Raw genomic sequence first — 7,615 nt, 5'->3', positions numbered from 1 at the left:
CAATAACAGTTATGTCGTTGGATAAATATCCTACAGCAAAAGTTCCAATATCATCGTGAAATAAACATTGATGATCAAGATGCAACAAGCAATGTTCACAAGAAATATTATTATTAAAACGTAAGTATGCACTTATAGTTTTTAAAACACAAACTTCACTAATATGTTCTTCACTACATGATACACAAAAATTATTTTCGAAATACATTATGTACAGTACGTTTTCTTAACACACCTCACTATACTCGTTCGATCTGTCTTTTTCTAGAAAAATACTTAAAAGTTCTTTTCGTACATTCACATCCACTGATAGTTCACCAAATGTAATATTAAAATAATCTCTTGTTAATGTTGTAATAACTGTATGTGTTTCTGCATAAATGTCAAATAATTCCTCCTGTACACGAGGATTCACTAACACAGACCAAACACGAATGTCTAAAACGTCTTCATTACAATAAAAACATTCATGCGACCATTCACATGTATCGTGCCAATAACATGCATAGCATATTAAATAATCATTTGGTTTCCATTTCGCAATGCAATCTCTTACACAGTTCACATCCACATAGTTAACACCACATTCACAGTTCCAACTTAATTCTGATAAATCAGGTGAACATGGTGGCGTATCCACATTTGATACCACTTCGTCATTTGATTCCGCCTCAAAATGTGAATTATCTTGCGAAAATTCATACACTTCATTATCTATTCCAGCCTCACTATCACTTGCATAAACTTTTATATTTTCGTTTTCATATCTTTCTAATTCATTTTCATCAAATGTACAATCTGGAGAATCTGGATATTCATTCTCAGCGTTTAACTTATGCTTCACATCAATGTCTTCTACAAACTGACGGTTCTCCATCGCTAACAAAACTATACATGTCTATTTTTTAAAACCAATATTTAAATAAAAATTTCAAATGACGTCACGCGCTCGCGCCCGCGCACGCGGGTATTTTCCGTTCGCACTCCCCGCGCCTTCCCGCGCCGCTTCCGCGTTTCCGACGCCGCCGGGTTAAAAATCTTTTTATAACAATCCGGTATTGTTCAACACATAAATTAATATTCTTTAAAGCATACAGCTGCAAGGTTTCTCTTTACATACACCTGCAAAGTATTCTATAATTCTATTATTCTTTATAACAAGCTTCCCATTGTTCGTTAATTTTCCCAAGGTTTCTCTTTTATTATTCTTTACATACAGCTGCAAGGTTTCTCTTTTATTATTCTTTATAACAAGCTTACCATTGTTCAACAAGTTTTCCAAGGTTTTTTTTTTAAATCATTTATCTTTTCAACTTTGACATCTTTTATTATTCTCTTTTATACATACAATAGTACAACAACCATTACCTGTCATCATATGTCATTTAAACAATAGTGTATTTCTATACAACTATACTCTCTTCCTATTGTCTGCAGGGCACCCCGCTGGTGCTTAACTATTACGAATACAAAAGGTTTCTATTGTTTCTTCCTCTCCTTCTTTAGGATAGATATCCCAATTTACCTACTCTGCTCTAATATTATCCATTCTGAGCTCGACAGTTGGAGGGTTGGAATATCATTATGAACATCGTCTTCAAAGTTGTATTCTGAATTAATGTTGCTCCCATCACTTGATGAATATATATCATTCTCTACGCTGGCACTCTTTTCGTTTTCCTTGAACCAATCTAACTTGAATTACCTTGTTCTTCTTCACATTTGAGTGTTTTCCTCTTCTAAATGGTCAACAACAAAACAATGCGGAATGAGTTTCGCAAAAGGAACGTGAGAGGAAAAGAGTTAATCCTTTAACTTACCTATAACGCTGCATCCTCTCACTTTATTTTTCAGTCTCGCCTTGGTTCCTATGTTTAAGTCAATTTATATATTTTCTAGCTCTTTCAGAGCCACTCATTGCTTTTTCTTGATCGATTCAGTTCATCCCTGACAATATTACTGGGAACAGAGTTACTTGTCTGTGAATCCATATTACTTACTTTAAAAAAATCACACTAAAACAAATCTTCACTGTGAAGTAACAATCAATAATACCAAATAACCAAAAACCAACTGTTTCACTAAAATTCACTTTCCCGCATTTCGCCTGATTTTGGCTGCGTTCAAACGACTCAACGTTTGGTAGGTAGCACAGAGGATCGAGCAGCTCAACAGTTGTATAACATTATGTGGTTTGAACGCCACCAATCAGCTCTCAGACAAATACCCGAAAAACATAGTAGCACTAAGCGAGTTGCCTAGCAAAGTTCGACTTTGATACTTTGGAATGTAATTTAATTCATTTAAATTAAATTATGGATGTAAATTTTTTATGCTTGTTAATGTCCAAATGCTAATCTTAAAATATCAATCTCTTTAGTAAGGATATTGCATAATAACAATCTTATAATAACCAGACAATTGCATTGTTAATTTTCTGTCCCGTGCGTAACGGTGAGTCGAAAAAGAAAACATAATGTGAAGCTAATTAGATTATATTTTCCAATTTAAAAATATAATGCACAGTAAGGAGAATGAATGTAGAACATAAGTGATGACATATAAAATGAAAAAAAAGAGAGAAATCTTTAAGTTTAACGTCCCACGTTTATGCCGGTTAGGCTAAAGGAGACGGTAATATTGGGAAATGAGTGAAATGAAGAAAGTGGAAGGAAACGGGAGAACCCCGAGAAAACCCACGAGCACGGTGTTTGTTCACCAAAAAGTCCACACGGCGCGACCTGGGATCGAACCAGGGACCCCAAACACCGGAGGTGAACGCTCTACCACTGAGCTACCGCGCCCCCGGCATATAAAATGAAAATGCTGCCATAAATCGCAGAGAATGTCCAATGAAATTGAGGTTGTCAAACGAGCTTTTTGTCTGAGTCCGGTGCGTAACGCTTAATTTTGGCTTATAACTCAAATTTGCAATTGTTTTGAGTGTTTCTTTTTATTTAACTATGCACTAATAATTCCTCCTCCTAATTTTGACATATTTTATTTGAAAATACATTTTTGTTTTAAAAAACAGTTTTTGTGTACAAATGTCCCATGCGTAAGCTGAGAACCGCCCTAACAAGCAGAATGTTACTTTTGTAAGAGGAATGAGTTCAAATTACGGAAGGTTGAGTTGAGTTGATTTTGAGTTTAACGTCCCTTTTAGCACAAGACTATATGAGACGGGACCTACTGATTAACGTGGAATCCGAACATGAGTTCCCGCCGGGAATCGAACTCGGGTCTCCCACGCCAAAGGAATGTTACGGAAGGGTAATTGATATATGAGTAATCTGTGAAGTGAATAGAATGGAAACGCGTTGTGTGCAACGGAGGAGTGTTGGGAAATGGACGATCTATACAAACCGTGAAGGTAAGCACAAATTTAAGTTACCGTGAAATACCAAAGCTAATCTAAGCAGACTTAACCAAAATTAGCTAATATTTAACAAAATAGTATCAATTTTTATATTTAAAAAATGCTGGCTGCTTAAAAAGCCGACATATGGGGTGAAAATGTATGGACGTAAATTAATAAGATGTTCAGGGAAAAAAGTGGGCTAAAAGGCGCTACTTAAAGTCGTTTCCGGTCATATAGGTTTAAGAGACGCTTAACGAAATGTGTGTTTCATTAAGAATCACAGCAGGTAATCCTACAATTATTTAATTGATCGCAGAAAGTTTCGATCGAACAATTTACGCTCTATTCATTGATAAAAATACTGTATACATGCTTTGCACCTTCATGATCGCTTCATTTCTAGGAATTCTGTAAATGTTTTTCTAAGATTAGTCAACCTTGTCTCCTATCAGTGACAAGCGAAACCAAACAGGCTTCTGAAGACAAAGATCTTACTAAACTCTTTAACTTGTTCAACGAACGATCTTTAATTACAGTGAAAGGCAACAAACATTTAACTTAAATTCACCGGAAAGAGTTATCAAGTCAATGAATAGAATTCTTCCGCCCCTACGCGTCTTCCAGTGGTGACCAGTCACAATCACTCACAAAACTAACTAAACAACGAAAACAGTGCAATGTAGCCAGGTCTACGAAGGAAGAGGGAGAAAATATTTAACCTTTGTCCTAGTGGTATTTTCTTTCAGAGTATTTTAGAACTGCTAAAAACATAACAAAGATAATCTTTTATACTTTATTTTGCTGACCAGAAAATGGACAAGAAAAAAATAGAAAAAAAAGAATTAAGCATGACCAATTAAAATAGGCATATCTAATTTCAATCTACATATTGGACATATTTGACTCACGCTAAAGACTAGATAGAATACAAAATAAAAAATAAAGAAAAGCAGATACACCAGGAAAAAACTGTGGTGGACATTGCCACAGAAACAATTATGTGAACAGTATTTTTTTTTAAACTTTTGTAAAACTTTACTTTTTACTGACGATTGTAAATTATATAGAGAAATATCGTGTTTCCATGATACGATTGCCCTACAGGAAGACATAAATTATCTTGTAGACTGGTGTGAAATGTGTCAATTAAAAAGTAACAGTAAGAAATGTGACAGTATTACAATTACTCTGAAAAAATCTCATGTCCCCCCCCATACCATATTAACAATTCCCCTATAACACATTCTGCTAGTCATAATAATGATCTTGGTGTCATCTGTGATTCGAAACTCTCGTTCTCTGACCACATCTCATCAATAGCTAAGAAATTAATGCGTATGCTGGGGCTTCTTTGCCGATTCACTGAACTACGCACTGTGACAGCATTAGCAACATTCTATAGAACTCTAATAGCGCCCAAGATCGAATACTGCTCTCCCATATGGGCCATGGCCGCACCTACACCTCTCTCTAGACTTGAGTCTGTTCTCAATTTCTTTATTGCAATAGTACGTTTCCGTGTTCCCACACTTCGAATATACTAGTACCTTTTCATTTACTTAAGAAATGAAATATACGAAAAAAAAAAAAAAAAAAAAAGAAAATGAAACATTCGCAATGATGATACCTCGCCGGTTTTGAATGCTCAAGGCACCGGCTGAGCGAATGAAAAATATATATATCTAAGGAGGAAATATTGCTATACAGTAGAGCATCGATTATCCGAATTAATTGGGGGACATGGGTGTTCGGAAAACTGGTTTGTTCGGATAATCGAACTGTACTGTACTGTACTTCTACAGCCAGTGCCAAACCGACAGAAGTGTGCTGATTGTTGAAACACAGCGACTGGCGGCTTGGCCATTCAGCAGCGCCTTATGAAGGCCCCATTAGAAGCAATGTTCCGCCAGCGGTGGCTCAGTGCGGCGACTACTGTGGGAAGCTTATACTAGTTGGGAGTGAGGGGGATGATGGACGGTAGGGTGGGAGAGTAACAGGTGCGAGCGAGTACACAGTTCGGTTAAGCGGTCGTTCGGTTGACCGACGTTCGGATAATCGACGCTCTACTGTATCTTAATATCCAGACGCCGGAAGTACGCAGAAATAACTCTAACTTGAAATTTCTTCATAAGATAGTTGATGGGAACCTAAAATCGGAAACCTTTCTTCAAGAACTATCCTTACGTGTTCCTTCCCGCAAAACCCGCCCGGAATACTCAATTACTCCATCTTGCACGCCCTAAGTTAACAATTACAGTTTTTTTTTCTTTTTTTACAGAATACCGAACTATTACAATAATCTAGTGAAGTGGACATCTTTTCGAGCTACAGCTCACAGATGACGAGAAGAACCCTAAAACAGGAGAAGCGGGAAAAGGTCAACGACACGGTCAAGTCCATTTTCGGTTTTTGAGGTGTGGTCTATACTTAGATGTCGTCTGCTACTCCGGGTAGTTATCTGTGTGCTATTCCGTGGTGTGATTTGAAACCCCCGTGCGAAAAGTGGGCGAGCCCATACCTACGTCACACTACTTCTGCTAGGGTTCTTATCCTCATCTGTGAGCTGTACCTGGTGTTTGACACATACTGGCCAAATAATGTTACTTGTGCATTCTTTGTTTATATTATTGATGGTATTTTTTGTTGCTATTTATTTTTATTGTTTTTGTCCTTTTTGGCCCTTGTATTGTTTTTGTTTTTGTCCTTTATTGATGGGTTGTATATAGAGCGCAGGTTCACCTAGTAATCAATAATTTGAATGTAAATTTTGAAATCTGCAAATATTATATAATACACATTTGTATTTTGATCGGTGTAGTTATACTCTAAATCATTTCGTTCAGAACCACATTCCTTCCGAGAATAACAAAGAAGGTACTTTTTAGCATTCTTGCGATCATTGGGCATTCCTGGTCCATATGCAATCTTATTATTATTATTATCATCATTATTATTATTATTATTATTATTATTATTTTAAGAGAGGAAGGCTTACTCTTGAGTAGGGTTGCCACCTTTCAAAATGTCTGGATGTTTCGTGTAGTTTGCCACTCTCCAAAGCAAAATGTACAAACACTACAGGTAGGTAGAGATGGTTTGGGAAGGAGGGAGGATGTACTAGTGTTCCGTTTTCCGTAATAGGGCGATTCTCAGCGTGACGCACGGGACATTTGTACACAGAAACTGCTTTTTTTTTTTTAAAAAAAAAAAAAAAAACTGTATTTTCAAACCAAATAAAAAGTATGTCAACATTAAGGAGGAAACGATTAGTGCATAGTTAAATAAAATGGAACACTCCAAACAATTGCAAATTTGAGTTATAAGCCAAAATTAAGCGTTACGCACGGGAATCGGACAAAAAGCTCATTTGACAACCTCAATTTCATTGGATATTCTCTGCGATTTCTGGCAGCATTTTAACTTTATATGCCATCACTTATGTTTTACGTTCATACTCCTTACTGTACATTATGTTTTAAAATTGGAAAATATAATTTAATTAGCGTCACATTGTTTTTTTTTTTTTTTTTTTGACTCACCGTTACGCACGGGACAGAAAAGTAACCATGCAATTGTTTGGTTGTTTTAAGATTGTTATTGTGCAATTTCGTTACTAAAGAGATTTATATTTTAAGATTAACATTTGGACATTAACAAGCATAAAAATTTTGCATCCATAATTTAATTTAAATAAATTAAATTACATTCCAAAGTATCGAAATCAACTTGGTTTGCTAGGCAACTCGCTTAGTGTTATTACCATTGTCTTTGGGCTACTTGTCTGAGCGCAGATAGGTGGCGTTCAAACCACACAATGTTGTGCAACTGTTGAGCTATTCGATCCTCTATGCTACGTGCTACCTACCAGCCAAACGTGGAGTCATGTGAACGCTGCCATTGTCAGGTGAAATGCAGGAAAGTGAATTGGAGGCAGACAGTTGGTTTTTGGTTATTTGGTATGATTGTTTGTTACTTCACAGTGAAGATTTGTTTTAGTGTGAGTTTTTTTAAATAAGTAATATGGATTCACAGGCAAATAACTCTGTTCCAAGTAATATTGTCAGTGATGAACTGAGTCGATCAACAAAAGCAATGAGTGGTGCTGAAAGCGCTAGGAAATATAGACTTAAACATAACGACAAGGTGAGACTGAAAAATAAAGTGAGAATGCAGCGTTATAGACAAGTTAAAAGACTGCAAATGGCCAACAACGAAACAGTGCGCAATGAGTTTCGCAAAAGGGAACGTGAGAGA

The 7,615-nt window shown here is 36.3% G+C and overlaps 1 non-coding gene across 1 annotated transcript; it reads right to left on the bottom strand.

Moving 5' to 3' along the window:
- Positions 1-2,732: 2,732 nt before the first annotated feature.
- Positions 2,733-2,804, bottom strand: TRNAR-CCG (transfer RNA arginine (anticodon CCG)). Its single transcript has one exon. It is a non-coding gene; the product is annotated as a tRNA-Arg (tRNA).
- Between the last annotated feature and the right edge of the window lie 4,811 nt (positions 2,805-7,615).

This window comes from Thermobia domestica, chromosome 5 (genome assembly GCF_964235325.1).
Source record: "Thermobia domestica chromosome 5, izTheDome1.hap1.1, whole genome shotgun sequence".
In the NCBI taxonomy this organism is placed as follows: domain Eukaryota; kingdom Metazoa; phylum Arthropoda; class Insecta; order Zygentoma; family Lepismatidae; genus Thermobia; species Thermobia domestica.
The sequence above is the reverse complement of the archived record's forward strand: the minus strand, read 5'-3'. Positions and strand labels throughout refer to the sequence as shown.